Consider the following 21,844-nt stretch of genomic DNA (forward strand, 5'->3'; position numbering starts at 1 on the left):
ATTCATGCTTTGGATAGAATAACCAGATTCCTTTAACAGTACTTAATCCTCCTCTTAGCACAGGAGTGTACCCTAGACCAGAACACGGCTTACTCACAAGTATATCCTGCTGAGAGATTAGTGAGTTCTGCATATGCCTGAGTCTCAAAGCTGCGCTACGCACACTGTGTTTAAAAACATCCATCATCGCATAGTACCTGGCAGAGCTCTGTTCCTTTGAGAAGCTTTGAGTTCTTAAATGTGTTTCCCTCCTTTGATGCAGCGAAGCTGTAAATCAGGAACATCGAGCTCCTGCCTTTCTCTCTGGCTGCAGTCCCTGGCAGGACTCTCTCACTTCGGACACGTCGTGTCCTCACCTCTCGGGCTATGCCGGCCATCCGTGGCCGCCGGAGCCGGGCAGGAAATCCAGGCTGGAACGCTGTCACACAGCACAGCTCATGCACACTACCTGCGGGGGACTTGTCATTCAGGCTACCTACAAAACCTGTCTGCCTGGCAGAACTCAACATCCATGCCCTTCTAGCAACAGCCCCAGGCTAGCCCGTCTGTCCAGCACCAGGCAGCGCTGCAAGGACAGACGGCGATGGAAACGTTCAACCCATGAAATGAACAACAATCTTGAACTCGTGCCAAAGATGATCGTCTCCTTGCCTAATGCACCCTTACTCTATCAGCCTTGTAAAAAAGCAAACCAAAACAAAAACACCCAAACAAACCCAATTTCAAGTTTGCGAACAAGACACTGTCACCATGTCCCAAAGCACAGCAAATGCCCTTCTACTACAGACAGCAGTTTCTATCCACAGCAGGGATGTTATGAGGTTAACAATCAATCTACTCCCACTGCTAAGGTATCTATGTATAAAAATACACCTCCTCTAACACCACAACAAATGATATCTTACCTTCAAGGACCCATGTGGAACTTGGTTCACCCTTACAGTTCCACAACAGCTCAGCAAGGGCGTGCAAAACATGAGAAACACACCCAACAAGGGACTCAAGGAGAGTCACCACAAACAGAAATGTCACTTTAAAACATGTTAAAAAATTAAAATGTCACTTAAAAAGTTAAAATGTTAACTTAAAAAAGTTAAAAATGTCACTTTTGGCCCTTTAAAACCGATTAGATTACATTAGCCAAAACTCCCAGTACACAAGACATCCATAGATCTCAGACCAACTGTCTAAACTCAGCTCTGAAGCTACATGCTTTACATATTTCTACTGCATCGCATATCTCCATGAGTACCTAAAGTTTTACGGCTGACAGAGATTACAGAGAGCCACAGTGACCAACTGTCCTACAGCAGTGCAGGATTTCTAATCCCTTTATCGAATCCCTATCTGGTCATCCACAGCAGAATTGGTACAGTGCGCTCTTAAAAAAAAAAAGAACTTTTTATAAATCACTTTTTTCCCACTTCCAATCTCCTGCTAACATGAAGCCCTGTAAAGGACACTGGAGCAGAACCAATTCCAGAGGTCAGCAAAATCAGATTCTGCAAATCCCCACTCCTCTATATGACTTGTGGTTACAACACAGTCACAGAAGGTGGATTAATAAACCCCAACAGTTTACAGGTTCAGAAAAACTACTATTTCGCAATCTTCATCCTGCATTTGCTTCAGAAGAAGGGTCTGCACTCGAGAAGGAACAAAAATAATTATATTTTCAAGCAACGGAGTGAAAGCATGAAATAGACCCCACGGCAATGACCCTCTGAGTGACACCAAAGGCCACCGAGACCCAAAGGTGACACACACCAACACCAGCGTGTTGCGGGGGGGCTCTAGATAAGAATCCGCGGTGACTTTCCGCGCAATAAAGTGAGATACAAAGTTGTGTCTGTGAGCCTGGAGGGGGGTTCCCACCAGGGTATCAGCGTTCCAGTGTGGAGGGAGGCTGGGGGCCAGGCGGGTGCGTGTCCCCGGCACACTCCCGGGCTCGTCCCCGCGCGTCCCCCCGGCAGCGGGGCCGCCACCCCCGCCCGGCTGCGGGGGGACCGCGCCCGGCCCCCCGGCCCCGGCCCGCAGACAATAGCGGCGGGGAGCAGCCGCGCGAGAGAACACTCCAAATAAATGAAAAACTACCGAGAGCCGTAAAATGAAAAGGAATAAAGCCACGCGGAGGAGAGAAGCCGCCCGGAGCGGCACCACGCGAAGTTGCGCCGAGAAAGAAACCCCCCGAGGACGAGGAAGGGCGGGGGAAGCGTGCGAGGGCGCGGGAAGGGGCGGGGGGCTCCCGCACACCCCCGGCCCCGGGGAGCGCCCACCCCTCCGCCCCCGCCGGCGGCCTCCCCAAACTTTCCCCCACCCCTTCGCCCAACTCCGGCGGGGCACACTCACCGCGGGGCCCGGCGGGCGGCTTCGCCCCTGGCAGCGGGGCCGGGAGGGAAGGGAGAGGGACGGGGACGGGGAGGGGGCGGAGGAGGCGGCCGGGCCGGTGCTCTCCGCCCGGGGAGGCGGGCAGGAAGGAGAGGAGGAGGGCCGGGGGCTGCCGCCTCGCAACCTGAGCCGCCGCCGCGCCCGCCCGGCCGGGCCCGGCCAGCCCGCATGCGCTGCCCCGGTGGGGCCGCCCTAGGCCGGGCGGTGCGGGGCCGTGCGGGGCCGTGCGGGGCCGAGGGGCACCGGCGGCACTCGCTGGGGCTGAGATCCGGCCGTGCCTGCCGTGAGCAGCGCTGGGGAAAGCCCCGCTCCCTGCCCCGGGGGCTTCTCCCTCGCCTGTGCCCCTTCCCGGTTGCTCGACTGCTGGGGGAGAGGCGGCGGCGTGCGTGTAACATGGTGGTGCGGGTCTGAAAGAGCGCAGGCAGCTGCTGAGGCTGCGGGTTTTTATCGAAGGGGGACCTGGGGATTGCTTCATGCCTGGAAGAGTTCAAGGCCAGGCTGGATGGGGCTTTGAACAACCTGCACTGTGGGAGGTGTCTCTGCAGATGGAGGGGAGGTTGGAACTGGATGTTGCTGAAGATCCCTTCCAACCCAAACCATTCTGGGATTTTAGCATCCTGCCTTCCCACGTGCTGAGCTCTGGCTGTAGGGCCTGTTTTGGTGGGTGTTGGAGTTCTGGCATCTCCATTTCCAGCAGTTAAAGCCTCTCCTAGTGCTCAGAGCACGAGCTGTCCAGCTGTGAATGGAATCTGCTGCACATCTGTACCTGTCACAAACCCAGGAGCTCCACTTGAGTCCCACCAGCCCAGTTTGCAGCCTCATCCTGCTCCTCACACTCTTTCTTGGTTCTCCTATGGTTATGTAGGTTTGATGAACATCTCCTGTACTGTTCCCACGCCTTTCCCCGGAAAAGCAGTGGAAACAGCAACCCACCATTAGCAAATGAGCTCATGTGGTCTGCGGTCCGTGTGCGGCTGGGCTGGAGGAGGCCCTGCACAGTGAAGATGCCTGATCTCTTGTGGTGGTGACTTGCCTTCAGTTACCGCTTTTGTTGGAAGCTCTTTGGAGATGTGTACATGTGGTGGCCCAGCATTTCCACTTGGCTTTTTCTACAGCACACATGTGTGTCCTGCTAGCCCTGGCAGTGGCTGCATGATGATGTGCACAAAGGCAGTATCAGCACTGAGCTTAACACGTGTCACTTCACGAGAACCAGCCCAAAACCACTTCACAATACTTTCCAGAGATTTTGCTGCTGATCAGAGCACTGGGCGAAGGCTGCAGGTAATTCCCGTACATCGTGTTCTCTCTAAGTAGAACAGAAAAACCAACACTGTAAATGGTGCAGAAGATTATCTCCTGAAAACCCTGCACGTGAACTTGGCATTGGCTTCCAAAATATGCACTGTTGATTCAGTTGAAAGCAACTGAAACAATAAAAATGGTTTCAATGCTTGTGCATTTTGGTCGTTTTGGAGACTGGAATGTACCAGCATTGTACACCCTTAACAACCAGATATAAAGCAGTACTTTTTTCTCATATGGCTCCAATAAAATAAGGCATATGAGAGCAGGGACTCTGGAAAAATATTTTCCTTTGCCTTAGTGCCATCTGTACAAGAAGGGCCTATGGGGCAGATCACTTGGATGTTCCCAGCTCCAAGAAGAGAGGTCAGACGCAGCGATGGCTCAGCAAAGAGCACCATCTAGTGAAAGGCCACGTCTTGACAAAGAAACTGTCCCCTACAAGGCTCCAACCAAACAATGACTGAGGCAGCCCAGCCCAGCCCAGCCTGCTTCATCGCATCTGAAGCAATCACGAGCGAGGTAGCGTGGTAACAGATAACACATGCCTAAATTTTTCCATAACAAGAACACCGAGATCTTTAGCTCTACCCTCTTGGTTGTCCATCAATGGAATATTCTTTACTTGTCAGCTCCATCCTGGCAAATCAATCTCTGTCTTCTGTTGCCTCACCTCGAGCTGACACAGCCCTGGTCTTGCTGTAGGTGCCCCCCTGTCACAGAGTGGGGGTCAGAAGTCCCAAAGCAGGGATTCCCTGAGTCTGTGCCAGCTGTGCACATGGCCATGCAGATGGGCTTGTATGTGCCACCCTTGCAAAGAGTTTGGAAATGCTTTTGGGGTGTAGAGTGTGAAGATCATCTGTCATCAGGGCTGCCCAGAGGCATTTAGCATAGTCATTATATTCCAGACTGGGCGGCAAGGAAATTACCATGGAAAATATTGAGAAAAGACAGTGCAGCAGCTTAGCACCAAAGCAGGAGGATCAGCTGGTTGGCCCCATTCATGGAAGATATTCTGGCCCATGCAGTCACAGAAGGTAAATCAAAACACAGGCAGAGATGGTGTAATTTTCCCTAAGATAAATATTCCCTGCCAAAGTGGGCTTCTCCAGCCTCCCACATATCCCTGGAGTGCCAGGTGCTGGTGGTAACTCAGGAAGAGAATTAGCAAAGGTAGACAGCGCTGTGGGATGGGTAGGCAGCTCCCCAGACTGCCAAGGGATTGGACAGGATCTCAGTTTAGATTTGAGCCCAGGTGCCCCTGGCCTGTGGGTGGGCTCCTGATGCCCCAGGAGCAGAGACCACTGAGCATGTGCCATAAAAAGGCTGTATCAGCCACTTCAGATGCCTAGCCCCTGCTCTCAGCAGCAGTTAACACATCTTTTTACCTTGCATTTCCCCAAGATTAGTCTGCACTCTACTTTAGTCTTTAAATTATCCACCCCCAATTTCTCTATATCAAAATATCCTGTCTGCAAACACACATCACCACAAACAAAAACAGGGAGGCAGTAGATTAAGGGAAATTTGTGCAGCACTCTGTGAATGCCAACCTCCTGACAAATCATTTGCCTTCAAATCATCTCTGACACTAGTTCCCCTGGGTTCCATCCTCTGCTATATGTCCAGGTCTGCTTTTCAAACCTTATAAAAAATAATAAAATATATCAGAAGTTCTTTCATTGCCTCTTTCAGGTTTTAATTTGTCACGAGCTTTGCTGCAGGGCTCCCTGCTTCTTGCTAGGGAACTGGATTGAAGTACGAGTTGCGCTCATGAATGAGGCTGGAATTTGGTTCTGCACAACATAATCTGAACATTTGTGTGTAGTGGCATGAATTAGCAATATGAGCACATTGTTCCCGTTTGCTGGAAATGAGCTGTCCTTGCAACTGAATAGAAAACAGAGGGCAGTGCAATGATGGAAGCAGCAGCTCTTAAAGATTTGTTTTCATCATATCCAAGCTACAAAACTGAGACACTGAGCATTAGTGTGGCTGACAACAGTGTGTGGTGTTTTCTTTGTGTCCCTGCTTGTTTGAAGCCAGTGCCTGGTAGCTGAGAATAACAGCAGCTACACCTGAAGAGATTTTAATATTATTTTCCTTCTTGAAACTCTACCATTGTAATCTCTAAAGTCCTGTAAGAGGTACAATCTTTGCTGCAAAATTATGGACTGTGGTTGAAAGCAGCCTTCAGGAGAAGTTAACCCACTCTTCTGGTCAAAACTTTCCAGTTACTATTGTTTAAAGGACATGCAAACCGGTCAGGGAACATCTCAGCTGACAGCCCCACTCCTGTATAATATAGATATCTCAGTTAAAATGTAAAAATTATTGTCTCACAATCTTCAGACATTAGAGTTCGCCCTTGGCACAGGAGATTGTGTGGAATGGGTGAACTGCAGTAAAACCCATACAAAACACAAAATACTTAATGACGTGCAAAATTAAGTTAATGAATTAAAAGTGCTCTGGGTTCTTCTGCCTCTCTGTGAAAAGTTTGGGGGGCTCTGCTGGGAAGAGAAGGGGTGCAGGCTTGCAGGTCGGTGTCACCCACCATGCACCCCAGCTGCTCATCACAGCTCTTTGTGATGATTTCTCAATTCTGGGAGGCAGTGCTTATCAGTTGCTCACGCAGATGTCATTTGAGTTGCTCAATTGGTGGGGCACATCTAGCAGGTCCACCTCTGCAGCTCACAGGGCCCCTCCAATGCTGATAAGCTGTGCTAACACCAAGCTCTCAAAACTCTCCTTTACATATATCACTGGAAGGCCTGACATAAATACTGTGTTTTTCTTCTGGTCAAAACTTTCCAGCAACTATTGTTTAAAGGACATGCAAACAGGTCAGGGAACATCTCTGCTGACAGCCCCAGCAAAATCACACCCACCTGAATTTATGACAGGTACAAATCATCTTATTTCATGTCATCCTTACATATCCTTCAGACCAAAGAAATCTTCTGGTGAAGTTCATGTGGTACCTGCACCTGCTGCCTTGCTACATCTGTATCTGTAACTTCACTGAATCATCAAATGTGCTGATTTGGAATGGACCTATGAGAATCATTGAGTCCAACTCCTGGCCCTGTGCAGGACAGCCCAAGAATCCCACCATGGGTCTGAGAATGTTGTCCAAACACCCCTTGAACTCTTGAGGCTTGGAATTGTTACACAGAAACAAGAAATAAAAGCAAGAGAAGAACGAGAACTCCACGGTCACCTTTGCCATCCCACAGGGATAAGATCTGTGCAGGTGTGTTGCAAAAAAAGGTGACATTTCATGCCCTCCTGCCTGGTCTAATAAATAATATCCAGATTGGATGGGGCCTTTGAGCAACCTGGTCTAGTGGAACGTGTCCCTGCACGTAGCAGGGGGGTTGGAGCTACATGATCCTTAGGGTGCCTTCCAACCCAAACCATTCTGTGATTCTTTGCTAATAGCAACTACAGAAGTAACAGCCTCCATTGCCTGTGCCAGACCTTTGAAGATCAGACAGTGTTTCCTTGGCCCAGAAGAGGCTCAAGATATAACTGCAGGCTTACCCTCCATTCAGCCCCGTGGGATGGATGGTAGACCAGAAGGAGGGATGAAAGGGGACCTGCAGGCTCCAAAAACTGTCTTTAATCCACCTGGGACAGTTTTCTCTTTCACTTGGGTTTTATACTTCATGCTTTGTCAAAGCACACTGTTTACAACCACCTGCTCTGGCCATCCTGTTCTTTTCAATACACCTTTTAATTGAATACAGTTCCATTTCTGTCTTCAGCAAGCATTGTCCAGGTACATGCAGAGCAAGGGATAGGCAAATCTGTGCCAAAAGGTTTCATTGAAGTATCAGAAAACATTCATCAAATCAGTTTATGAAACTGAATTACGTGGGACCCCAGGAGTAAAAAATGACAAACACAGAGAGTTAAGTTGATAGCAGACTGGGATAAAAGCTTTTATCAACACAGTCTGTAAAACTAATCAAATGCAGTATACCCCCACAAAATTAGAGCAGTTTCCTTATCCTTTGCACTCTACTCAATTTCAGATCTAAATAGCATACAAAGTAGATTACAATTAATCAATACAGCAGATCCCACAGTAAAGCAACTAATCAAGAAAGAAACACGTGCATTTGCAACCAATTATTTATTGCCATCACCACATGTGGCCAGGATGTGAACGCTTATGGCACTCCTGGCTTCTCTTGAATCCATGCCAGAGCTGATGGTTGTATTTGCTTTTTGTGTGAGGCAGCAAGAGAAACTGTTAACATCTAGGTCACTTGACAATATTTGCTTGAGTCTTGCAAATATTATGAAGAGTGAAACAGGCTGAAATTGAACGTACAGTGTGGATGTGCAAAAGTGTCTTTTTCTCTGTCTAGTACTATTCAGATTTTCCCTGCAGCTGTATATGGACTGGATGAGACCTCCCAAACTACAGAATGTGAGAGAGTCCTCCAGGTTCTGCAAACCATGGGTAATGGCAAATATTTCCAGCTTATCCAAACATATAAGCACTTTCTCCCATTCATATCCTTGCATGAAATACCTGCCCAGACTTTTCCTATGGATCTTCACAAACCTGCCAAATGAAAAATAACTACTAAGAGAAGTACCTCCTTCCTCAGGAGGGCAAAGAGGGATTGTGTGTGTTTCACAGAGATCCAAGTGCACAGTAGAAACTCCCATCACAGACCATCCGCTTCAGGCACAGGAACAAAACCTATGGGTTGAACTGCTTTAAAAACTGCTCTGAATTTCCATCATCAGCCGCCTACCAACTGTTTTGCCAACACCTGTGTGTTACAACATGTACCTGTAGCAGACTGTTGTGGTTGGCTTCATATCTTGAGAGCAAAATAGACTCCTTTTATAGAACTTTCCAGTGCTAGACAGCCAGAAAAATTCTCAGCTCATCTCATGAAGCCTCATTTTCTCACACACAAGTTCTGTACCCACTGCTAGTCAGCCCAGCTCTGCAAGCTGACATGCACCCACCAGATGGTCCTCGTACTTCTGCACCAGAACTGCTGATGTGCACAAGGGTCAGCAAAAATGCACCGTGGTTTTCCTCAGTTTAACACACTTCCAAGTCACAGAAAAGCAAAAAAGGCCATTGAACATCTCTGTTCAGCAGCATGAACAGTTGGCCTGTCAACAAGTGCAGATCTCTTGTAGTAGTAGGTTGAAATAACCTCAGCTCTCAAGAGGGGAAAAGGAAGCTGCTTTATCATGTGCTGTATAAAAATGCTGTGTGGGTCCTAGGAAATCAAACTAATGCCAGGAAGGACAACAGAGATTTGGACAGTCACTGGAGGCTGTGCATGCATGTAGTGATGGAATATGGTTCAGCATGGCAAGCTCTGAAGAGTTAATCCTGAATATGCACATGGCTTTGGTAGGGTGGTAGCCCTTAGTGCCAAAGGAGGTTCTCAAGGAGAAATCAGGCTCACAGACACTCATCTCTCCACATTCCCCAGACCAGGAGAGGCAGCATAAAAAGATCATTTCTCCATTCCCTTCTCTGCCTCCAGTTGTAATGGCTCAGGCTGCTGAGACAGCATGGGCTTGGCTGGCTATTTGCAGCAGCAAGCCTCTGGGACATGCTGTGAGATGAACACACTGCAGGGTTGGCATTCTGGCCTGTCAGGGTCTCCCCTCACTCTGTAATGCTAGACTGCCTCTCAATTATTTCTTAGGAGCTTGGGCTAAGGAGCCCATGTTAGGAATGGGGTATGGCATCTCTGGCATCTCTGGCTGAGCAAGTTGTGTTTTGCAGCACTGACACACTTTTGTGTGGAAGGGATCTCTTTCCCACTAAGCAGCCGTCACACGGTATTTTTGATCACCACCTGTAAGCAAATCCAAGCACAGCTCATTCCAAGGTCAGCTGGGTATTTCTGCAGACTTATCTCCAGCCTTGCAGGCTGCAGAACAGGCCACTGCACTGGTCATTTAAACCTCTGATAGATCAAACAGAGACAGAACTGATCCAGACTGGCAAGAAAGAGATTAGGATCAAACAGCCTCCTCCATCCCTGCAGCTCTTCACTGACAGGTGTGCAGGATGTCATTACAGGCAGCAGACAACTTCAGCTAATAAGGTCTTTGTCTTCACAACTATTTTATAAATTTTTTGTCAACACAGAGCAGTTTAACCCATCCTCAGACATATCTGAGTTTGCTCTTAGTGAAGTTGATGCAGTGTACCATGGCACACCTGCCCTGGGTAGCAGGGTGGGCAGGGGCTGAGGCTGTGGCTGTCTTGGGTAAACCTGACAGCCCAGAGAATTCATTTGTGACCTATTAAATGGCCATGACATCTGAGAACTTCAGCAAAAGCTGTGTTTCCCTTTTTATTAACTTCTCCCTCCTCCCACTGCCTGCCTGGGTTAGAAGAAAAGTCACTTGTGTGCTTACAGTAACAGATCAGAAAGTTGAGAGGCACCTCATCAAGCAAGATCACTTAACAAAACAGGAGATTAAATGCCTCACATAATTAAGGTCTCAAATATTAAAAAAAAAAAACACTCTTTGATGCTACACAGAGAGACATAAGATTTGGTTCTTGTCCATAAGTATGTCCTTCAAAATCCTTTGCTTTGATTTTGACTCTCTCTTCTGCACTAAGTTTTCAAATGCTGGCATCCATTTTCTCATGTTTGTAACAAGCCAAAGCATTGGTTCATATATATATATATATATTCAACTCCAAACCACATCTGAGGGATTAGTGTTACATGGGCAGAGAATCAAGTTAACATCCCTGAAAATAGCCCCTGTTTATTGCACCAAGTAGGGAACAAAGGTGCCCATGGCAAACTTTGTCTTGCAAAGCATTAATTGTCTTGGAATGGTGTTAACATGACTGCTTCTCATTGAAGATAGTGAAATTAAACTTTTAAAAAATTTATTGGCTCATGAAAAATTGTTGAAAGCCTATATGAACATAGACAAACAGATCTCTACTCTATCATTAATCTGATTTACCCACTAATCCAAATATCAATAAAACTATTTGCAATTGCTTTACAACTCTGTAATAATTAAAACCACAGACACTCCTGCCACACAAAGTGCCTCATTCCGAAAATGAAACAGGAGGTTCATCCCTCTCTGCTAATATAAGGCCCCATCAGGTTACTCCTGTAATCACATTCGGTTCCTTTTCCAAGCATCTCTAAAATAAGAAAAAGGAACTGACTTACTCTTTCGGCTGTTGTAGTGGGCAGAAGAATAAAGCAAATATTGCAGCTTATGCTGAAATCACTGGGCAAAGAAAATAGCCTGGGGTCAGAAGTTTACAGCTGTGTATGAAGACATCTTGCTGTGCATATATGAGGCTATTCGGAAAAAAAAAAAAAAACAACTGTAGTTTTAAAACAATTTTAAAGCTAAGAATTCGTGGGCAGAATTTGCCTGCTCATTAACTGTGACTGTATACGCCATCTGATGATTACTTCTGCAAATGTTTGTTTAAATATGTTTATGCTCACACACAATTTAATTGTGCAAGATGTGACAGCTAATGATGGAAGAGCAATCGCTTCAAAATATCAGGGCCTTAGCTGATATCTACATCTTTGCAAGATGCCAGTTTTTCCCATCCCTCCTTGCTTTCAGATGAATCGAGGGGATCCCCTCTTCTCATCTGTAGCCATTGCATCCTCCCAGCTACTGACATCAGTCAGCACCAGTCTGGAGAATAACCTGTGGTGTTCCCTGCTCCTCAGACCTGAGTGTGCTGCTTTCAGCACCCATCTCTTCTAGCACTGGCAGCAAGAACCTGGAAACTCAATGCCCTGCAGGGGTTTTCCTACCAGCAGCAAACATCTGATTACACCCACCCTGATATAATTTATCAGTCTAGAAGAGAGAAGGAGAGGCAGAATCTTAATGGACTATGGAGGGTTTCATTCGTTGTGCATAATGCTTTGCTGTGCATTGGAACAGAGCACTGGGATGGTTATTATAAAAGTGAAAATGAAGATGTAGACAATCACCTGCCCTTATCTAGAAAGGGTGTTGGTTGTTTTCAGTGGTTTATTGTAAGTATGGTTTGTGCAATATGGCAGATGGAGAGTGTGCTGAGAGGCTGAGTGAGGAAGGGAGCTGGTTGTGTTTGACAGGGAGAGGCACATGATGTGTGTCATTACTATGGCTTTGTAGGATCACAGAAGTTAACATCCATTAGATCACATATCAGGCTTTCCCACACCCTCACACTACTTCTTCTACTTCAGTTAGTTCCCCAGCATCTATTTTTAGTGCTTTATCAGTTGGGCTTGAAGTATTTCAAGCAATGAAGATTCCATTCTCTTTTCCCTTTGGAGATTTCTGCCATCTAACACCTTGTAGAGATGTGTCTGACTCTCCTGCCTGAAACCCTTTCCTTTGACAGCCATTTATGTGTGACCCACACTCACTAGATGGAGGGCAGCACTTTATTTTCTTTGCAGCCATTACTGGGCGCTTGTTTGGCTCTCAGCCCCCCAGGGCCAGTCACGATAAAGCCATTACCTCCACGCACGTGTGCAGCACGCGCCTTCCCTGGGCAATTTCCACTCTAACTCTGCATCAGCTGCTTAACTCAATGGCTGAAACAAGTACAAGGAATTAGAAAAGAAGTGTTATTTGTGCCCAGGGGGTTTGCTGCCTCCTGAAGCGCTAATTCCTAAAGCTTTTAGAGCAGATCTTGCTGCTGTTGCTTTTTTCCCCTCCTGCTGTCATAAGGATCCCAGTATCTTCTGCACTTTTCCCATCAATTATTTCTTGACCCCTGGACTTCTGTCCAACCAGTCATTGTCTCTGCTTGCCACTTGCCCTAGAAGATTCTCTAAAGCAAGCTCACACCCCACATTTGTGCCATGCTTTTGTCAGTGCAGGTCAGAGGGGTCCTCACAATAACCAGTTGGGTCTACTCTGGTTGAGTGTGCAGAGGTAATAGGATTATCACCTCCGGTGCTTTGATGGAACAGAAGCAAAAGCCAGACCCAGTTCAGTTTTATGGGTTAGAAGTAGCATTTTAAGGTTGTCTAAGCATTTCAGGCACAGCACAGAGGGTGTAGCATCAGTGATTAATGTTAATTCTTCACCCAATACACCCACACCACTTCTTGATTCAAACTGGAAAAGCAGACTGCAAATACACAAATATTCACAAGGAAAAAAGTGTTGATAGTTCTCTCTGGACCTAATTTCCTGTGGCAGCGGACTGAAAGTTTGGACTTATTTGCAACACAGCATGCTGGGGATAAACGAGCTAGAGATCGTTTCCAGAAATGAGCTGCTTACACAAAACAATTGAGAAGATAATGCTTGTGCTGCTGCACATGTCCTTTCTATTTAGGGATGGAAAGAAAAGTGATAATTGAGGATGGTTAGCTTCTGTACTTGGCAGCACCTTGGCAGCAGGTCGTGAAGTCACAGTTTCAGTTCTCAAACTGGGAACAAGACTATGCAGAGTCATAGATGGGAAATGAACAGTGACCCATCTATATTAATAGCAGTTAATTAATACTTGCATTCAGAAATGTTGGAATAGCTAATCAAAGGGGCCAGAATTACTGGATTGGTAAACTGACAGAAAGTCGTAAACTTTATCTTCATTTAGGTTGTGGCTCTATGTGTCCTACAAGTTTGGTCACAAAACTGAGACTACCCCAGGCTGGGCTGAATCTACACCCACATCTAACAGCTCCTTCATTAGGCAACACTGCTAATTCCGTGCCTGGATCCCAAAGGGCCCGTTGGGAAGGCATCTCCCCCACACATACACACCCTGTGATGATTACATTTCCACTTGGAGAGCAAAAAGAGGTGTAACATCAGCTGGAACAAAGCTGAATGTGCTCAGCCACATTTCATTATGACCAAGACAGTCTGGGGCACAACATTTCCACCCGAGTACACTATGAGAGAGCACACTGTTCCCCCTGGTACTGGGAGTAACAAGATGATAAAACACAGGCACAAGGAGCAAGTTTGTCTTCATAAATCTGAAAGGCACACATTGAAAAAATGCCAGATTTCTGAAAAATTAACACCCTCTTTCATCCTCTAATGAAAAAGGCCCTCTGTCTCGTAAAAAAAAAAAAAAAACTCACTTCCTAAACTATTCTAAAATTTATTGAAAGCTCTTTAAAGAAATTAAGCTATTTTAGAAAGAACTGTTGACTTTACTGATGGTGCCCTACTTATTTTTCCACATTGCTGCCTTTTTTAAGAGTAGTTACTGGCATTTATAGTCACCTCTCTGTTCATTTCACTAAAGTAAAGGCACGGCTCAGCTCTCTTTTCACAGATCCAAGTCATTTCAAGCATCAAAGGCACCTCACATATTGCTCCATCATCACTGGGTATGTACAAACAGACCTGAGCTGTGGAACTGCAGAAAGGCAGCAATACTTTTATGGGTTTCATTGTTCAACCCAATTTGTATCATTTTTATATCACCTAAACACACACATGGAAGGTTAAAAGCTTTGACAAGGGTCAGCCCAGACCAACATCACCCCAGCTGGAAGGGCAGGTGCCAGGTACTCAGGAAGGAGAGCAGACCATACCCTGGTGGAAAGTGGGCACATTTTTGAGGCTACCATGTCTGAGAGGCTCCAGATTTCATTTTGCTTTCTTTCTCATTAAAAAAAAGAAGTCTTTCTATCACACTGCCTTAAAGCTATCTGGTTTGGCATGCAGTAGCTCCTTGGGGACCTGCATTTCCTAGCAGTGGTTTCTGATGGTCTGTCTGGTGACGATGGTGAGTTTGGGGGCGAGGAAGGGAGGGATGCAGACACTGACATCAGCCCTTTGCAGAGAGCAGAAAGCATGGCTCTGACCCAGAGCTTTGCAACACGCCTGGGGATCCTGGAGCCAAGACATGACACCACAGAGAAGAGAAAAACACTCTGGAGTGAGGAGCATGCCTGGGAGTGAAGGCCACATCAGAGACCTCAGCCTGGAGTTATTTTTGAGCTTACAGCAGTGTTCTCTGCCGGCTCCAGTCAGGGCACCAGCTGTGCTTCCTTCTCCTGCTTCTCTCCCTGCTCTAATAGGGATGCCTCAGCAGTGACCAGGCTTTGCAGGGCACAGATCCCCATTTCCCAAGGGAAAAGCAAGACCCTGAGAAGAGTGAGTTTGCAGGATGCACAGTAGCACTCATTGGGATCCCAAAACTGGACAGAGAAGGGGTTTTGTGAAGCTTGATCCAAGTTCCTGAGTAGAACCTGTGATGTGCTGCCTTTTGGGGCTGCACAGCCAGAACTGTGGCTGTACAGTTTTCCTGTGCCTGAGCCCAGCCTGAGCTCCCCTGTGAGCCTTGCCAGTCAGGCCAGGATCAGCACTGTGCCTCAAGGCAGGGATTAGGGTGCCAGCCCCACTTCTTCCTTAACGCTCCCCCAGCCCTTTGTTGGTAGGAGAGAGGCTCGAGCGGAGTGGAGTACAAGGGCTGTCCTCCTTCCACCACTGATGGATGGGGCTTTCAGGAGCTGCCTTCAGGACCTGGCTGGTCACACCATGTCTCTGCCTGTGGGCAGAGTGACAGGCCTGCCTGCTTTCACAGGGCAATGGGATGTGCAGGCAGGTGCTTTCACACACACACCTTCAATTTCAAGATCCATTTGTACCCAGAATTATTACTCTGATTCACAGGTCCTTTTGCTGCTGAATTTCAGATTGCTTTAAAAGCTGCTGTCACTGACCTTCCTGGCCTCTTCCTGTGGCTCTCACAGGGAGCACCCCACACTGTGCTGTGTTTTGAGGAGAGGTACAGGCAGGCAAATGCCAGCTGCATCACCCAGGTTGGGTGGAAACAGCACCCAGAGCTCCCAGATCCCCTTTAGTGCCTTGGCTGCTTCTGCTACAATCCACTGTCACTGCTGTCACCCTCTCAGAAGCACAGACCAGGCACCTTCAGGCAGCAGCTACTCTTTAAGCCCAGGTTTCTGTTGCATTTATGTATTTATGATCAACAGCCCAGAGCTGCTGATAAACCCCAAATGCAAGGGCTGTGGCAGACAGGCCATCACGTGTGGAAGGCTGCCTGCATCTGCTGCCCAGCTGCTCTCTGCCACAGGCCAGCCAGGAGGATATTGGCTAACAAGGCTAAAGGCTTGTGGGAGAGCTGCAGCAAAGCTTCCCCCTGTATTCAGCAGCCTTTAATTTGGCCCTGGCTGGGAGGAAGTGACAAGGACAATGCAGAGATCAGACAGTCAAAATTTTTGCGCTCAATGTGAATATTTTACATGCTTGTCAAGCTGTGCAGTAAAGGATGAAGGGCTGTAGCCAGCTGTAATTTAACACAGTGGGATCAATCCAATATGAAGAGCAACAGACTGTATCTTTCCTCTATATGGACATCTAAACAAATGTTGTATTGATTTTAACATTTCTCATCATTTATGGGAACAATTTTCACCATTCACAATTTAAAGCATCCCACTTTGCACTTAAAGCTATAGATGTGTTCAAGGATCATACAAGCTTTTTCAACTTAAAATGATTAAAAATTGCAGCAAAAGAGTGGATGGCCCCATTCTGAGGGCATCTGCATAATTACTGTTCTTAACTAGTTGCTTCACACTGAAGTTGCTTTTGGCATTTGATAGGGCAAAATTTGATGCAGCTCCAGATCCAAATAAGTTGCAATAGAAGCAGAAGAGCCAGAGCAGATCACCCATGTGGGTCTGGGGGCTGCAAGCACTGGGGACATCTGTCCATCCCTCAGACAGTTTTGTAGGACTGCAACACATGGAGCAAGTGCTGCAAAAGGGAAGATGCTGATCCCTCTCCTCCTTCTTCTAGAGCACTGATATATGAACACCATCCACCAGTCTCACCTTGGGACAAAAGCTTATCTACTGAGCTTAATTCCCTTTCTAGGGAGGCCCAGTCTTCACATTTTGAAGTTTAATACCAGCTTCTTTACACAAGATGTACTTTGCCTTAGCTACTGAACCCACATGTTCTCCCTTTGCTGATCTTTCTGACAGGATAAAGAAATGAAAACCCAAGTCTGCTTTCCCCCTGAAGCATCTTCTCAGCTGAGACTAATTTTTTTTAGCTCTTTAAGGGATTCCTTTAGCTGCTGACAAATTCTGCCCCCCAAAATGTTCAAAACTCTTTCTCCAAATAAAATTGGCTTTAAAAATACCAGATTTTAAGCAGATACTCTTATTTATTGTCTTTGTAGGTTTGAACCTGTCCCACTCAAAAGCTTTTCTTCTTAACAGTGAGGGATAAAAGCTGCTATTAAAATCAAAAGCTGAGTTGCCTGCTTAATCCCATGACTCCAGGAGTTGGGGCTTTAAGAAAGGAAAGCAAACTCTGTGGTGCTTGTGATAAGATTGCAGGAGTTGGCAACAGCACTGGTGCTTAACCGTGGGTGTTGCTGGGAATACTGGCTGCCATTCGGCTTTGTGTCTCGGCAGGGGATGGAAAATCCAGCAAAGCTCCTTTTTAAAAAAAAAAAATTATGCCTCTGTCTGTTGTTGAAGAAACAAAAGCATAAATCACAAGTCCTTGGCACCAAGTGGGATTTTGTGCTGCACGGGGTCCTGGTGCTAAGTTACATTCCCTCAGATCATTTGGTCCCTTGTTCATCAGCCAGCAAGAAACATGAGGCTGTGGAGGGTGTCTACATGTAGGAGTGTGTGTCTGAGTGTGACTGTGTTTGTCTTTGGTCCCACACCCAACATGATCAGGTCCAAAACATGTCAGAGGAGTGTTTAAAAATGGTATTGATCACTCCTTTACAATAACACCACTGTGAGGGAATGACAGCCTGCCAGTCCAACAAAGAGTTAAAATATGATGCTGGCTTGTGCTGAAAATTGGAGATAGGCAGCTGTGACCAGAGCTGGGACCCTCAGTGCTTTGTAGCTGTGCTGAACTACATGCAGACTCAACACAGATCACAGAATGATAGAATGGCTTGGGTTGGAAGGGACCCCAAAGATCCCCACCATGGGCAGGGACATCTTTCACCAGATCAGGTTGCTCAAAGCTCCATCCAACCTGGCCTTGAACACTCTCAGCGATGTTCAAAGAGTGTCTGTGGTGTCCAGGTGGTTCTGTGCCAATTTTTTAAAATTACATGATCTCAAAAAAAGCACACTTGATGTTTCTCCTACTAGAGCCTGCTTCCCCCAGGCAGGTTGAGGTCCCCTTGCCCATCCCTGGCAGCAACCATGTGACATTTCTGTGGGCAAGCATCCCCCCTGACAAGGACAGGCAGCTCCACACCTGCAGCTCAGCCTTGTCTGGGTGGTGAGCAAGCTACATCTCTGACCCAGCCCCACTTTAACCCTGTTATTCACTGTGCCCTTTTTGCCACTTTTGTGTTTGAGCTGCACTTTGGTCCCTTTTAACATCTGACCACCAGCCAGAGAAGCTGAAATCTAAAAAGGCTCTGCTAGAACCAACCTCAAACTGGAAGTCACAGGGGTCCCTGTGCTTGAACCAGCTCTGTGCAAGGTTTTGAAGTAGCCACATTTCTTAGTCAAATGCCACTGAAGACCTGAAAGCTGAGGAAGGAGATGAGGGCAAGTTCCCACCTTGCATCTCCTCTGTTCCCCTCTCAGTGCCAGCAGCAGCAGAGCAGCAGGGGCAGGGTGAGCAGTGTGCAGCAGCAGTGGCCTGGAGAGAGCACCCCAAATATCAGTGCTGGCTGGGATGAGCCAGATAATGCTCATCTGCTGACTTTGGTTGTCATTTTGCTGTTCCTTCAGCTCACAGCCCAGCAGTGCTGGGCATGTACCATTGCTGATGCAGGAGCACACCCAGCCAAGGGAGGGAGCAGAACAGGAGCTTTCCCATGGGCAGGAAAAAGGCAGGCTCAGGGATGCCTGGGTGAGCAGAGAGCAGACCCCTGCACCTGCATTCCTACTCCCCCAGGAAGAGGCTTTTTCAAACAAGAAAGGCTTGCCTAGTGCCATTTGAGGAAAATGAGGGATGAATCCCACGTTTGACATCTCTGGTTGTGGTACCCTTCGGACACCTGCAGTAGCAAGTTTCAGGAGTTTTGGAGTTTAGGTAGCACAGACACAGCTTGTTGGGAGCTCATTCCAGAGTGATATCATTTAGCAACAATTCATAAGAAATAGGTCCCAACTAGCAGGGAGAAGTTGTGCCTGCAGGCAAACAGATGCTGGTTCAAGGCTGTTATCAGGTAAAATGAGTGGGTGAAAAACCTTCTCTGAAGCTTGTCTGTTGCCATGAGAAGAAGCAAACAAAGCAGGGACAAGGCTGGACTCCAGACAAATGAGGTTGCTGACTGGCTGGCACCTCATCCCTGCTAGAGATGAGGATGAGATGCTTCTTTCTGGTGAGGGCTGGGGTTGTGCAGCATTGAAGAGTCTCAGCTCTCAGCAGGCAGCTGCTCCAGCAAGAGGAGCAGATTCAGGGAGCCAGTAGTCCCAGGAAGGTAACTGGTGCTTAGATGCTTACAGAGGGAGTGAAAAGTAAAAAGAAGTTGAGTTTGCATTTGCCTCATGTCTGTCTTCTCTCACACTGTGGACATGGAGCAGCAACAGGAGCATTGGGCACTGCCCATGGTGGACAGTGTCACCCATCTCTTCTGTGTCCCTGTTCTGCTCTGCAGCACCATTCCCACCTCTCTGAGCATTCATGCACTGAATTGCTTGGAGCTCAAAAGAGGGCCACAAATTAAATCTGCAGTGCCCTGGCAATCCCACCACACTCAGGTGGTACTCAGGCATATCTCAGCTACTCAGTTTAGGTTTCTGCATGTTGCTTAACCATTCCAGCTCTGTGTTTTCCACTGAACACGGATACTTGGCTGTTGTTCTACAGTGGTGCTGCACAGCTGTGTTTAGAGAAGCCATCTATGTGAGCTTGGGCCAGGAGCAGTGAGCCAGTGGATGGCCCAGGAACTCAGAGCAGGACTGAGCCCTGTCTCTAATATGATTTCAGATTATGGGATATGAAAAAAACAATCTGGAAATCACATGAGAGCCAGTTTTCTCATGGGGCATCCAGTCACTCCTGCTTCCAGCTGGACAACACAAAAGCATCTTTATTATCATCAAGCAAGCCTGTGTGCCCATCCCTGCTGAGAATATTGAACGCCGTGTGTCTTGCCAGTGGTGTTTGAGGTCACATGCTGACCTGTCACACAGCCTGATGAGACCCTCTGACACTGTGGTTTTACATGTAGTTGCAGAGGACATAAACACGAGTCATGCAACTCCCAAAATGTGTGTTTTCTCCATGAACTCAAATAAAGAGCCATCACACACTTTGCAAAGACAAAAGCTTGAGGGTTTCCTTGTTTTACCCTGGGGGCTGTATGAAGGGGGGCCCTATCTAATCCCTTCTAGGGAAATTCCTGTTAGGAGGCACACATGCATGTGCAACTGGCATTCAGCTGGATCCTGAGGAGAGGGAAAACATGAACTGGGAAAAGGTCAGTAAATTGTGGGGCTTTGGATCTCAGCAAATGCAAAGTTGCATCTGTGGCTTCCTGAAGGACCTGCAGGTAACAGGAATGCAGACATGAATACAGATGCAACATCATTATGTTTGTTTGTATATAACATTGCTATTATAGAGCATGGATATTATACCAAAATCAGGCTGCAAGGAGGAAAGCAAATCTCCATTTTCTTCTTCAAAGTAGTTCGTCTGCTGGCCCACACTTGCAGATGATCTCTAGGCTGCTTTGTGAAGGTAAATGCAGCTCCTCAGGGGTGAGCCCAGGGGCCTGTGACACCTGGGTGCTAGGACAGAACTACTGAAATAACTACAGAATAAAAAATAACCACTTGTGCCTATCTGCTGCCTCGGAGGCGTGATGCTGCCAGCACATCAGCCAGCTGCCATCTCATCTCTTTACAACAAGCGCTCTGTAGATTTTGTGACTTCATTGACTCTTTGCATTCTTTTTAACTTTTTGCTGGTAGACGGGAGTTATTTAGGAGGCTGACGAATTTCCCGAGGTCTGTGTGGAGTTCTGGATGCCCTGGCCATGGCAGGGGCCGTCTGTCCGTCTGTCCGTCCGTCCGTCCGTCCGGCTCCCTGCTGCCCCCTGCCGCAGGCGGCTCCGCGCTGCAGCGCGGCCGTCGGGCAGTCGCTGGCTCCTCGCTCGCTCTCTCTCTCCCTGTGCTTTCAGAGCGATGCTTCTCTCCGCTTCCCCTCCGCCTCCCCGTCGCTTCTGCTCGGGGAAATGCTTCCCTTTCTCTCCATTTTTACATCTAGGTTCTGCCCAGTGACCAGTTCACGTCGAGCCTCAGTGGTGGTCGGTGATACCACAAAGTTACAACCCAGTGGTGCAAATACCTGAAATGTTCATAGGATTGTCAGCAATTCTTTCTTTCTCCACACGATTTCCAGTTGCATTCTATGAAAACATTTCCCCATCCCTTTCCCCCTGCAGATGCATTGCTGGAAAGCAGCCTGGCTGTGGTGCCTTCTGTCCTGTGCACATTAAACTCACTGAAATCCCTTCTGATCCAGCTTCCAGCTCGAGCAGCCTTGTGCATAGGATGAGAAGCAAAGACATGAGTGAACAGCTAAGGTGACTTTGTTTGAAAATACCAAAGCTTCTTTCTTCTCTGCCTTTTATTGAAGGAGGGAGAGGCCCCTCTGCTTCCCTCAAGGAAATTCCCCAGAAAGCACAGCTTCAAGAATAAAGACTCTTCCAGACAAGTAAGAAAAAAGCTGAAACCTGAGCCTTTGCATCTGAAATTACAGCTTCGTATTTAATTTCTCTGTAATGCAATATAGCACATTTTCTTATCCCTTAGATGCCCACATCTATCAGAGTGTTCTGAAAAAACACTCAGATAAAATGAATATTGTACACCAGGCTTAGGCCATTTGCTGTAGTTACAGAGTAATCATGGAAATATGGAAAGGTTTTGCTAGTGGAGCATTTATGGGCAATTTAAATTGAAGAACAGGCATAGCTCTGCTATCTGGAAAAACACTATTGATATCTGTTCTGTACAGGGGAGCAGGATGGAACCATCTGTGACTGGCAGCTGTATCACAGCGGGTACACAGGAAGAACAGATTTAAGATTAATATTTGTTTAATATTATATATAGACTTAATATATTTGTCTCTGTATATAGAAGAGAAGAAGTGCTAATGATGTAGGATTCACATCCTTATTTTACATTGTTATCTAACTTGT

At 47.1% G+C, this 21,844-nt stretch overlaps 1 protein-coding gene across 1 annotated transcript in view; it reads right to left on the bottom strand.

Moving 5' to 3' along the window:
* The window catches only part of LOC128813520 (A-kinase anchor protein 13-like), a 106,397-nt gene extending 103,942 nt beyond the window's left edge, over positions 1–2,455 (bottom strand). The window contains exon 1 of the mRNA XM_053988730.1: positions 2,350–2,455. The gene's annotated coding sequence lies outside the window, so the exon portion shown is untranslated. The remainder of the gene's footprint in view (positions 1–2,349) is intronic.
* Positions 2,456–21,844: the final 19,389 nt, after the last annotated feature.

The sequence above is a fragment of the Vidua macroura genome, chromosome 12 (assembly GCF_024509145.1).
Source record: "Vidua macroura isolate BioBank_ID:100142 chromosome 12, ASM2450914v1, whole genome shotgun sequence".
Taxonomy (NCBI): domain Eukaryota; kingdom Metazoa; phylum Chordata; class Aves; order Passeriformes; family Viduidae; genus Vidua; species Vidua macroura.